The sequence below is a fragment of the Bubalus bubalis genome, chromosome 10 (genome assembly GCF_019923935.1).
Source record: "Bubalus bubalis isolate 160015118507 breed Murrah chromosome 10, NDDB_SH_1, whole genome shotgun sequence".
Taxonomy (NCBI): Eukaryota; Metazoa; Chordata; class Mammalia; order Artiodactyla; family Bovidae; genus Bubalus; species Bubalus bubalis.
The window spans coordinates 55,165,908-55,179,091 of NC_059166.1; positions in this window are offsets into that span (position 1 = coordinate 55,165,908).

Genomic DNA, 13,184 nt, shown 5'->3' on the forward strand with positions numbered 1-13,184 from the left:
AGACAGATAATTCATTTCAGTATGTTAGTACTTAAAATATATATCCAAGGTTGCCTAAAAATAGGTTCCTCCTTAGAAATATGATGTGTATTTCATCAATGCATCATTTTAAAATTTAAAATCTAGGTACAATCAATGTACAATGATAAAAATTGTCCTTGCTTGAACATAAAGCCTCAGATTATACAACTCTGAAGAGATTTAGTTATCTAACAACCACCAAAGTGAATTTTACAAAATACGTTTTGACATATATACTCTGTGGGAGAATTTCTCCTTTTAAGCCTTCGCAAAGACACAAGAAATTATGAATACATACATATGCAACCCCATGAACAGTAAGAAAAGGCAAAGAAGTATGACACTGAAGGATGAACTCTCCAGGTCGGTAGATGCCCAATATGCTACTGGAGAAGAATGGAGAAATAACTCCAGAAAGAATGAAGAGACAGAGCCAAAGCAAAAACAACACCCAGTTGCCCATGTGACTGGTGATGGAAGTAAAGTCTGATGCTGTAAAGAGAAATACTGCATAGGAACCTGGAATGTTAGGTCCATGAATCAAGGCTTATTGGAAGTGGTCAAACAGGAGATGGCAAGAGTGATTATCGACATTTTAGGAATCAGTGAACTAAAATGGACTGGAATGGGTGAGTTTAACTCAGATGACCGTTATATCTACTACTGTGGGCAAGAATCCCTTAGAAGAAATGGAGTAGCCATGATAGTCAACAAAAGAGTCCAGAATAAAGTACTTGGATGCAATCTCAAAAATGACAGAATGATCTCTGTTTGTTTCCAAGGCAAACCGTTCAATATCACAGTAATCCAAGTCTATGACCCAACCAGTAATGCTGAAGACGCTGAAGTTGAATGGCTCTATGAAGACCTACAAGACCTTTTAGAACTAACACCCCCAAAAAATGTCCTCTTCATTATAGGGGACTGGAATGCAAAAGTAGGAAGTCAAGAGCTACCTGCAGAAACAGGCAAATTTGGCCTAGGAGTGCAAAATGAAGAAAAGCAAAGGCTAACAGAGTTTCCCCAAGAGAACACACTGGTCATAGCAAACACCCTCTTCCAACAACACAAGAGAACACACTACACATGGACATCATGGGGTGATCAATTCCAAAATCAGAATGATTATCTTCTTTGCAGCCAAAGATAGAGAAGCTCTATACAGTCAGCAAAAACAAGACTGGGAGCTGACTGTGGTTTAGATCATGAACTCCTTATTGCCAAATTCAGACTTAAATTGAAGCAAGTCAGGAAAACCACTAGACCATTCAGGTATAACCTAAATCAAATTCCTTATGGTTATACAATGGAAGTGACTAATAGATTCAAGGGATTAGATCTGATAGACAGAGTGCTTGAAGAACTATAGACAGAGGCTCATGATATTGTACAGGAGACAATGATGAAGACCATCCCCAAGAAAAAGAAATGCAAAGAAGCAAAATGGTTGTCTGATGAGGCCTTACAAATAGCTGAGAAAAGAGAAGCTAAAGGCAAAGGAGAAAAGGAAAGATATGCCCATTTGAATGCAGAGTTCCAAAGAACAGCAAGGAGAGATAAGAAAGCCTTCCTCAGTGATCAGTGCAAAGAAAGAGGAAAACAATAGGAAAGACTAGAGATCTCTTCAAGAAAATTAGAGAAACCAAAGGAACATTTCTTGCAAAGATGGGCTCTATAAAGGACAGAAAAGTTATGGACCTAACAGAAGCAGAAGATATTAAGAAGAGACGGCAATAATACACAGAAGAACTATACAAAAAAGATCTTCATTACCCAGATAATCACGATGGTGTGATCACTCACCTAGAGCCAGACATCCTTGAATGAGAAGTCAAGTGGGCCTTAGGAAGCATCACTATGAACAAAGATAATGGAGGTGATGGAATTCCAGTTGAGCTATTTCAAACTCTGAAAGATGATGCTGTGAAAGTGCTGCACTCAATATGCCAGCATATTTGGAAAACTCAGTGGTGGCCACAAGACTGGAAATGGTCAGTTTTCATTTCAATCCCAAAGAAAGGCAATGCCAAAGAATGTTCAAACTACCACACAATTGCACTCATCTCACATGCTAGCAAAGTAATGCTCAAAATTCTCTAAGCCAGGCTTCAACAGTATGTGAACTGTGAAACTCCAGATGTTCATGCTGGATTTAGAAAAGGCAGAGGAACCAGAGATCAAATTGCCAATATCTGTTGAAGCATCGAAAAAGCAAGAGAGTTCTATAAAAATATATACTTTTGCTTTATTGACTACACCAAAACCTTTAACTGTGTGGATCACAACAAACTGTGGAAAATTTTTCGAGAGATGGAAATACCAGACCACCTACCTGTCTCCTGAGAAATCTGTATGCAGACCAAGAAGCAACAGTTAGAACTGGACATGGAACAACAGACTGGTTCCAAATAGGGAAAGGAGTACATCAAGGCTGTATACTGTCACCCTGCTTATTTAACTTATATGCAGAGTACACCATGTAAAATGCTGGGCTGGATGAAGCACAAGCTGCAATCAAGATTGCCAGGAGAAATATCAATAATCTCAGATATGCAAATAACACCATCTTTATGGCAGAAAGAGGAGAAGAACTAAAGAGCTTCTTGATGAAAGTGAAAAAGGAGAGTGAAAAAGTTGGCTTAAAACTCAACATTCAGAAAACTAAGATCATGTCATCCGGTCCCATCACTTCATGGCAAATAGATGGGGAACAATGGAAACAATGAGAAACTTTATTTTGGGGGGTTCCCAAATCACTGCAGATGGTGATTACAGCCATGAACGTAAAAGACGCTTGCTCCTTGGGGGAAAAGCTATGATCAACCTAGACAGCATATGGAAAAACAGAGACATTACTTTGCCAACAATGATCCATCTAGTCAAAGCTATGTTTTTTCCAGTAGTTATGTGTGGATGTGAGAGTTGGACTATAAAGAAAGCTGAGTGCCGAAGAATTGATGCTTTTGAAGTGTGGTGTTGGAGAAGACTCTTGAGAGTCCCTTGGACTTCAAGGAGATCCAACCAGTCCATCCTAAAGGAAACCAGTGCTGAATATTCATTGGAAGAACTGATGCTGAAGCTGAAGCTTCAATACTTTGGCCACCTGATGCGAAGAGCTGACTTATTTGAAAAGACCCTGATGATGGGAAAGATTGAAGGCTGGAGGAGAAGGCATGGACAGAGGATAAGATGTTTGGATGGCCTCACCGAAGTGGTGGACATGAGTTTAAGTAAGCTCTGGTAGTTGGTAATGGACAGGGAGGCCTGGCATGCTGTAGTCCATGGGGTAGCAAGGAGTAGGACACAACTTAGCAAGTGAACAACAACAAATAAAAATTTCACTTATATGTTTTGCAGATAAAATATACATAAACTTCAATATTCAGGCAATTCAATCCACTGTCAAAAGCACTTTGCAAGAAGACCAACTTCTTTGCCCACATCCCCAAAAGATGCTTTTGTTTATATTCCTGAAGGTGAAATCTTAAAATCTCTGCAAAGAGTGAAGAGATAATTAGCAGGGAACTTCTCCAGAATATAGTGCTTCATAACAGAGGTGCAGCATGAATGATGCTTTAGAGGGGTGTGCATGGAGCATGGTGAGAAGATCCTGCAGCCCAGCGGGATGGCCCCACCTGCCACGCATGGCCAGCATGGCCTTCCGGCCCCTTCCTTCTGTTCACAGTCTGAACTGGGCATCACTCCTGGAGGGTCAGGCTCTGGAATGGCATCTGTCACTTTACTAGAATTTTGGCCTGTGTGGTTACAAGGAATATTTACTAAAATGTTTTTTAATGACTAAAATATTAATGTAATCTGCATACTGGAGCAAACATAGCTTTTAACATAACCAGAATGAAACCTTTTTTCTCTCACAGTTCCTTTAACTTTTGTTGGAATGTCTTACTTGTTTCCAGATGAAAACTCATGAGATTATAGTTTCATTGTTTTTGTTAACTTTTAAATAATATAGCTTTCCATTGTCATTTTAGATCACAATTGCTACTGTGATTCAGTGATTAGACTATTTAATACTATTCACTAGAGTATAATAACAAAAATGAAAAACTGGATTTAGTGTTAATTCTCACCCACTCCAGTACTCTTGCCTGGAAAATCCCATGGATGGAGGAGCCTGGAAGGCTGCAGTCCATGGGGTCACTGAGGGTCGGACATGACTGAGCGACTTCACTTTCACTTTACACTTTCATGCATTGGAGAAGGAAATGGCAACCCACTCCAGTGTTCTTGCCTGGAGAATCCCAGGGATGGGGGAGCCTGGTGGGCTTCCGTCTATGGGGTCGCACAGAGTCGGACACGACTGAAGCGACTTAGCAGCAGCAGTAGCAGCAGCTTCTCACCCTCTTCCAACAACACAAGAGAAGACTCTATACATGGACATCACCAGATGGTCAACACCGAAATCAGATTGATTGATTATATTCTTTGCAGCCAAAGATGGAGAAGCTCTATAAGTCAGCAAAAACAAGACCAGGAGCTGACTGTGGCTCAGATCATGAACTCCTTATTGCCAAATTCAGACTTAAATTAAAGAAAGTAGGGAAAACCACTAGACCATTCAGGTATGACCTAAATCAAATCCCTTATGATTACACAGTGGAAGTGAGAAATAGATTTAAGGGCCTAGATCTGATAGATAGAGTGCCTGATGAACTATGGAATGAGGTTTGTGACATTGTACAGGAGACGGGGATCAAGACCATCCCCATGGGAAAGAAATGCAAAAAAGCAAAATGGCTGTCTGGGGAGGCCTTACAAATAGCTGTGAAAAGAAGAGAAGCGAAAAGCAAAGGAGTTGAGGAAAGATATAAGCATCTGAATGCAGAGTTCCAAAGAATAGCAACAAGAGATAAGAAAGCCTTCTTCAGCGATCAATGCAAAGAAATAGAGGAAAACAACAGAACGGGAAAGTCTAGAGATCTTTTCAAGAAAATTACAGATACCAAGGGAAGCTTTCATGCAAAGATGGGCTTGATAAAGGACAGAAATGGTATGGACCTAACAGAAGCAGAAGATATTAAGAGATGTCAAGAATACACAGAAGAACTGTACAAAAAAGATTTTCATGACCCAGATAATCACGATGGTGTGATCACTCACCTAGAGCCAGACATCCTGGAATGTGAAGTCAAGTGGGCCTTAGAAAGCATCACTACAAACAAAGCTAGTGGAGGTGATGGAATTCCAGTTGAGCTATTTCAAATCCTGAAAGATGATGCTGTGAAAGTGCTGCACTCAATATGCCAGCAAGTTCGGAGAACTCAGCAGTGGCCACAGGACTGGAAAAGGTCAGTTTTCATTCCAATCCCAAAGTAAGGCAATGCCAAAGAATGCTCAAACTACCACACAATTGCACTCATCTCACACACTAGTAAAGTAATGCTCAAAATTCTCCAAGCCAGGCTTTAGCAATATGTGAACCGTGAACTTCCTGATGTTCAAGCTAGTTTTAGAAAAGGCAGAGGAACCAGAGATCAAATTGCCAACATGCACTGGATCATGGAAAAAGCAAGAGAGTTGCAGAAAAACATCTATTTCTGCTTTATTGACTATGCCAAAGCCTTTGACTGTATGGATCACAATAAACTGTGGAAAATTCTTGAAGAGATGGGAATACCAGACCACCTGATCTGCCTCTTGAGAAATTTGTATGCAGGTCAGGAAGCAACAGTTAGAACTGGACACGGAACAACAGACTGTTTCCAAAGAGGAAAAGGAGTACGTCAAGGCTGTATATTGTCACCCTGCTTATTTAACTTCTATGCAGAGTACATCATAAGAAACGCTGGACTGGAAGAAGCACAAGCTGGAATCAAGATTGCCGGGAGCAATATCAATAACCTCAGAGATGCAGATGACACCACCCTTATGGCAGAAAGTGAAGAGGAACTCAAAAGCCTCTTGATGAAAGTGACAGTGGAGAGTGAAAAAGTTGGCTTAAAGCTCAACATTCAGAAAATGAAGATCATGGCATCCGGTCCCATCACTTCATGAGAAATAGATGGGGAAACAGTGGAAACAGTGTCAGACTTTATTTTTCTGGGCTCCAAAGTCACTGCAGATGGTGACTGCAGCCATGAAATTAAAAGACGCTTACTCCTTGGAAGGAAAGTTATGACCAACCTAGATAGCATATTCAAAAGCAGAGACATTACTTTGCCAACTAAGGTCTGTCTAGTCAAGGCTATGGTTTTTCCTGTGGTCATGTATGGATGTGAGGGCTGGACTGTGAAGAAGGCTGAGCACCAAAGAATTGATGCTTTTGAAGTGTGGTGTTGGAGAAGACTCTTGAGAGTCCCTTGGACCACAAGGAGATCGAACCAGTCCATTCTGAAGGAGATCAGCCCTGGGATTTCTTTGGAAGGAATTAGGCTAAAGCTGAAACTCCAGTACTTTGGCCACCTCATGCGAAGTGTTGACTCATTGGAAAAGACCCTAATGCTGGGAGGGATTGGGGGCAGGAGGAGAAGGGGACAACAGAGGATGAGATGGCTGGATGCCATCACCGACTCGATGCACATGAGTTTGAGTGAACTCTGGGAGTTGGTGATGGACAGGGAGGCCTGGCATGCTGCGATTCATGTGGTCGCAAAGAGTCGGACACGACTGAGCGACTGAACTGAACTTCTTCTGTCCACCAGCTTAATTAAGCTTGAAAGTGTGAAAGTGTTAGTCACTCAGTTGTTTCTGACTCTTTGCATCCCCCTGGAGTGTAGCTCACCAGGCTCCTCTGTGCGTGGAATTCTGCAGGCAAGAATATTGGAGTGGGTAGCCATTTCCTTCAGAGGTAGTGTTAATTCTTCTCCCTTCTACCAGCTTAATTAAGTTGACTTAAAGCCAAAGAAAGGCCTGAACCTAAGTTTTGGGATGTGCCTTTTCTCTCCTTTATGCATATCATAGCATACTCCCACCCCATTATCACAGTCATTTCCAAGGCCACACACATTCCTTTTTGTGTTTGAAAGGAAGTTTCAAACCTTTTGGGGTTTGGAAGGAAGTCAGAAGATGGAGGAAATTTCTTACTTGGCTGTAAAGCCTGGTGTTTTCCCTCTCTGAGTCTAAAGGCAGGGACCCTTGCAGATCCTGATTACAGGTAAATGATTAAAGCAAACTCTTTATCTTGGGGCCTCTTCGAAGGTTCTCAACCAGACCCTCCCAAATCTTTCAGTCCCCTGACACATGCATCTTTCCTTCCGCAGGCCCTGGGAAGTCTGCTGTGCACCTACACTTTCTTTTCAAGGGGAACCTCTTCTTCCTCCAGATGGCTTTATTAGAAAGACTCCCAAGATGACTCACTCCAGCTCTCTTTTCCCTGGCTTACACCCCTTGCTCTGATAAGTTCTGGAATGAAGACCAGTCTTAAAGCAATGGCACTCTTTTGGCTCCACATCAAGTTGGCAGTCATGCTCTTAGCCTCTGGAGTGGAAGTAGAGTCATATCCCAGTCGACAGTCCATTTAAGCTTTTTGGGACATCAGCATCAAAACACTAGATCTTTGCATTTTCTAGGTGCAAAAGGCACATTTCAAAGCTCTGCTATGGTCCCCTGGAAGTACCCCATTTGAATTGAGATTGGAAGGTCATACTCACCTACATCTATTCTCTGCAGTGGGTAGGTATCAACAACACAGTTGCAGTTCTCTGAGGAAGTTTATTTCTATGACACTCTTTTGTAACCTAAATCTGATTGAAGTCCCAGAGAATCATGTAACAGTTTTTTGAACACATTTCCTTTGCAAAACTGCCTTTGGAGAAGAGAATGTATCTCATACTCTCTTGGGTATCCTATTATCTGTTGGTGCTTCAACAGAAACTATGCCCAAAAAACTCCTTTTGGGATCCTGTTAGAAATTGAAGCATAGGGACTTCCCTGGTGTTCCTGGCTAAGACTCTTCACTCCCAATCCAGGGGGGCTGGCTTCCATCCCTTGTTAGGGAACTAGATTCCACATGTCACAACAATCCAGGGCTAAATAAATGAAAGAAAGAGAAAATAGTCGTGTCACATTCCTGCCTGGAACAACTTAAGGTAAAAGCTTGCAGTTGTGTGGACCACTTATGTCTGAAACTAAGATGTTTCCTTCTTAACAAGTTGAAAATAGTTTCAATAAAAAGCTTTTTTAAAAAAGAAAAGAAATTTAATCATAAAGAATCAAGACGTGTTATAGAACCTAGGTAGGAGCATCATTAGCACACGTCAGACCAGGATCTGAATATTTCTTAAAGTTGTGTCATTTTTTCCCCCATCTCTATTACCACCACCTTTGTTCAAAACTTCATTAATCTCTTACCTGTACCATGGCAGTCACTTGTCTCTGCCTTGGGTTTTACCCCTGTCAAATCTGTTCTTCATAATACTATCACATAGTTTGACTTAAAATGCAAATATTACCTTGTCCCTGATGTGTGTTAAATCTTTCAAAATCTTCCAATTACCTTGTCCTAAAAGCATGCTTCTCAAATATTAGAATGCATACAAATGACCCATGGATCTTATTAAAATGCAGATTCTAATTGAATAGGTTTGGAATGTGGCCCCCACTTATACATTTTTAAAAGGTTCTGAGTAACGCTGCCTCTGACACTCTAAAAACTACACTTTGAGTACCAAGGGCTTAGAGTTTTGGCTCCTTAGTTGTACCATTCAAAGACCTAACTGACCATGCCTAATTTCATTTCTTATCTTTCCATATGGACCACCATTTATATTTTATGGAAAAAATTTTATTGTTTCCTGTCTGATGGCTTTCTTCTAAATTAATGTTTTACATATAGTTAAACTGGAACCTCAGATATGCAGATGACACCACCCTTATGGAAGAAAGTGAAGAAGAACTAAAGAGCCTCTTGATGAAAGTGACAGTGGAGAGTGAAAAAGTTGGCTTAAAGCTCAACATTCAGAAAACTAAGATCATAGCATCCGGTCCCATCATTTCATGGCAAATAGATAGGGAAACAGTGGCTAACTTTATTGTTTTGGGCTCCAAAATCACTGCAGATGGTGACTGCAGCCATGAAATTAAAAGACGCTTACTCCTTGGAAGGAAAGTTATGACCAACCTAGACAGCATATTCAAAAGCAGAGACATTACTTTGCCAACAAAGGTTTGTCTAGTCAAGGTTATGGTTTTTCCAGTAGTCATGTAGGGATGTGAAAGTTGGACTATAAATAAAGCTGAGCGCCAAAGAATTGATGCTTTTGAAGTGTGGTGTTGGAGAAGACTCTTGAGAATCCCTTGGACTGCAAGGAGGCCCAACCAGTCCATCCTAAAGGAGACCAGTCCTGGGTGTTCATTGGAAGGACTGATGTTGAAGCTGAAACTCCAATACTTTGGCCACCTAATGTGAAGAGCTGACTCATTTGAAAAGACCCTGATGTTGGGAAAGATTGAGGGCCAGAGGAGAAGGGTACGACAGAGGATGAGATGATTGGATGGCATCACCGACTCAATGGACATGGGTTTGGGTAGACTACGGGAGTTGGTGATGGACTGGGAGGCCTGGCATGCTGCAGTTCATGGGGTTGCAGTGTCAGACACGACTGACTGACTGAACTGAACTGAACTGAAACTGGACTCTTTTTCTCTCCTTTTAGATTAGTTCAGTTTCCGAAAGCAATTTCTACATTCACAAATTGGCCAAAATGTTTTGTATTAGTTTTCCTGTGGCTGATATAACAAATTACCACAAACTGGATCACTTAAAATAAGAGATACTCCTTGGAAGGAAAGGGACTTCCCTGGTGGCCCAGTGGCTAATATTCTGCACTCCTCATGCAAGGGGCTCCAAATCCCTGGTTAGGGAACTATACCCCACATGCTGCAACTAAGAGTTCGTATGCCACAGCTAAAGATTCCACATGGCTAAATGAAGATCAAAGATCCCATGTGCCGTAACAAAGACCTGGCACATTATATAATAATAACATTATTATTATGTTATAGTAAATAAAATAAATAAAATTTACAAATATATACATATACATATATTTTGTCTCACAGGTCTAGGGGCCAGAAATCTAAAATCAAGGTGTCAACAGGACCATGTTCCCTCTATTGGCTTTGAGGAAAAATCTGTTCTTTGTCTATTCCTGGTGGCTGTCTGCTGGTGGCTCCAAGAGTTCCTTGACTTGCGGCCTGATGGCTCCAATCTCATTGCTTTTCTTAGGCCTCAAAACTCTTTCTGCCTCACACCTATAAGAATGCATGTGATTTCATTTAGGGCTCATGCAGCTATTTCAGAATAAACTCATCCTCTCAAAATCCTTACTTTAATCACATCTTTTGCCACATAAAACAATTTCCCCAGGTTCTGAGGATTAGGATGTAGACATACCTTTTTGGGAAATCTCTATTCAACCTACTGCATATATACCTCTTTTTAGAGCACTTGACATCCCATGAGTAATAGCTAGCATTTATTGGAGGCTTGTCATGTGTTAGCCTAGTAGCCTTTTACTTATGCAACAAAAATATGACTATACCCTTTGAGCAGCCTCTTCTCTTGCACCCAGCCCACTCTGAGAACAGACTCAACACTTCTTCTGGCATTCCCTGCAAAAGCAAGTCCAACTTCAAAAACATTGGCTAGTAATGTAGATGTTATGAAGTGTTCTTAAGGTACCTTGCACACAACAGAAAAAACTTTAAGCAATCCTCTTAATTCAATACTGCTGTTCATCTCTTTCATAATCTCACACTTCATCTACAGACTCTACATCTTGTCTCCAACTTTCCTTTTGCCTACACCAAGTCTCTTTATTGTAAGGGGGCATTTTGTTACAGGACTTTTCAGTAAAACAAAATTATTAAAGCTCTCAGGCTTAGTTCATGTCTTTAGACTTAATTTCCTTTATTTGTTATAATCATCTACAACAATAGGAAGTAGGATTTTGTAGAGTTATGATAGCAACTTATGCAGTGTCATATAGTAGTAAGTAGTAGTAGTAGATTCAAATCCAGATTTTCTGGAGCTGAAGTCTATGATTTTAACCATTATTTAAATAATGACTAATTGTGACATCATATTAAAATATAGATTCTATGCTTGTCTTCTAGACAAATGTTCCCAAAGAAATCTCTCACCTGGGATCCTGTGGAAGAATTAATGAATCAGAAGCTTTGGGAACTAGACCAGGTCTTACATCTTTAACAACCTCTTGGGAAGTTCCTTATTTCAAGAATAAAGCCTGTGGTTGATTCCTTTTTGTGGTTAGTTATCTTGTCATCAGTAACAAGTAACGTGCGTAGTGCAAGTATAAAAGTAAATGTGTTGAATTAAACCGAATTGACTTAGGATCTAACACTATTCAGTATCTGTGATGGAAATGAACTTCCAAGTGAAGATTAAGTGCATTAGCTGTACTATTTTGAATCAGAATAGAAAACTTCAGGTTATGAGGTACTTAGAAATCTAGCAATGTGTTGTGCTCTTGTGGGATTAAATCTAAACAAAACTTCAGTTAACCTCAGAATTTGGACCTCTAGTCTATTGATACTTACATTTTTGAATGACCTTCATTCCAAAAGAGAATTTATCCAAAGGGCACTCACTCTCTTTTCCCATTCTTTCTTCATTAACAAATTAACCTCCAGGAGGTACGTTTGTATTTGTAGAAAAACTCTGCTTACAGGCTCTGGGTAAGGAAACAATTGCTGTTGTTTAGTCACTGAGTTGTGGCTGACTGTTTTTGCAACCACATGGACTGTAGCCTGCCAGGCTAATACTTTTTACTAATTACCACCTTCATAGGAGAAAAATCAGTACTAAATTGGCAGTGTGAGGTCTCCTAAATTGTGGACTGTAGTCATAATTCAAGAAATAACACAGTTCACTAAGAACCTGATGAAACAGAGCTGAATGAAACATCACAGGTTCTAGCTCTTCCTTCCTCCATCAACCTGAAAACCAGATCTAATTGTATTTCTTCCTTCAGGGTTCAGAAAGAATATGGGCAGACCATCAGACCTTCCCATAAAGTCATATGCCATTTTTAGTTTTTTATCTTGATTCATTATTTTGCTACAAAAGATAAATCTTTAAGTAAATTTTACTAATAAGGTACACAGATGTCATATTTTCTGAACCCTTGGCTATCTAAGATGTTTTCTAGTTGCTTTCAAGTGAAAGACAACATTTCCAGGTTTTAAAATCTTTGGTATGAAAAAAGGAAAAGGTTTACTCAAAACTTGAAATGTTTTCACCGTTTACTAATATTTATTGTTTAGTAGAGGAAACTGGAACAATCCAATTGTTCCTCTCATGCAAAGCATCTTCCTTATATGATATTTATTTAGGAATTTTACTTTAATACATTCTTTCTGTAATAAATCTATATGAAAATTTCTTTTGGGTTTTTCCTAGGAAAGCTCTGAACTTTTCTCATCTGTGTATGCACATCTTTACTTAAGGGAATCTTTCTTTAACTATGTCTTAATTATTTTGCAAATTATTTTATTAATTAAAAACATGTAAAGTTCTTATATTGCATTTCTTAAATTCTGTCTCATATTTATCTGGCAGTTAAAAAAAAAAACTATCTATCTATATATTTATACATGTGTGTATACATATGTATCTGGAGAAGGGAATGGCTACCCATTCCAGTATTCTTGCCTGGAGAATCCCATGGACAGAAAAGCCTGGTGGGCTATGGTCCATGAGATTGCAGAGTCAGACTTGACTGAGCCACTAACACTTCATGTACGTATGTTTCAGGGGAGTTTGTAATTTCCTCGGTTCTGTCTCATCGCAACAAAAATTTGAAGTGACGGATGGACCAGTATGACAGACCCGTGTAATTTCCTCAGATGGACCAGTGTTATATCTCCGTGTTACAGCTCAGTTTTATTTAGAAAGTATAGGAAAATACATCCTTGAGGTGTGAGGGTGGACTGATCCAAAAGACGCAAAGAGAAGAGAAGCCCCCAGTCCAATTTTGGGTCCTCTTTTTATATGTTTTTTTCTCCTCTCCTCCCCCTGTGCCTGCCCTATGTAAATTAGGGGCTAGCCAGGAGGGTTGTTTGTCTTACCTGAGGTTCTCACTCAGGTCCTCCTTTGTTCTATTTTCTTGGGCTTTTGCCTTCCTTGTCTTTTAGCCACCACCATTTTAGACTCCTTTTTCCTATTCTAACTACCTAATATT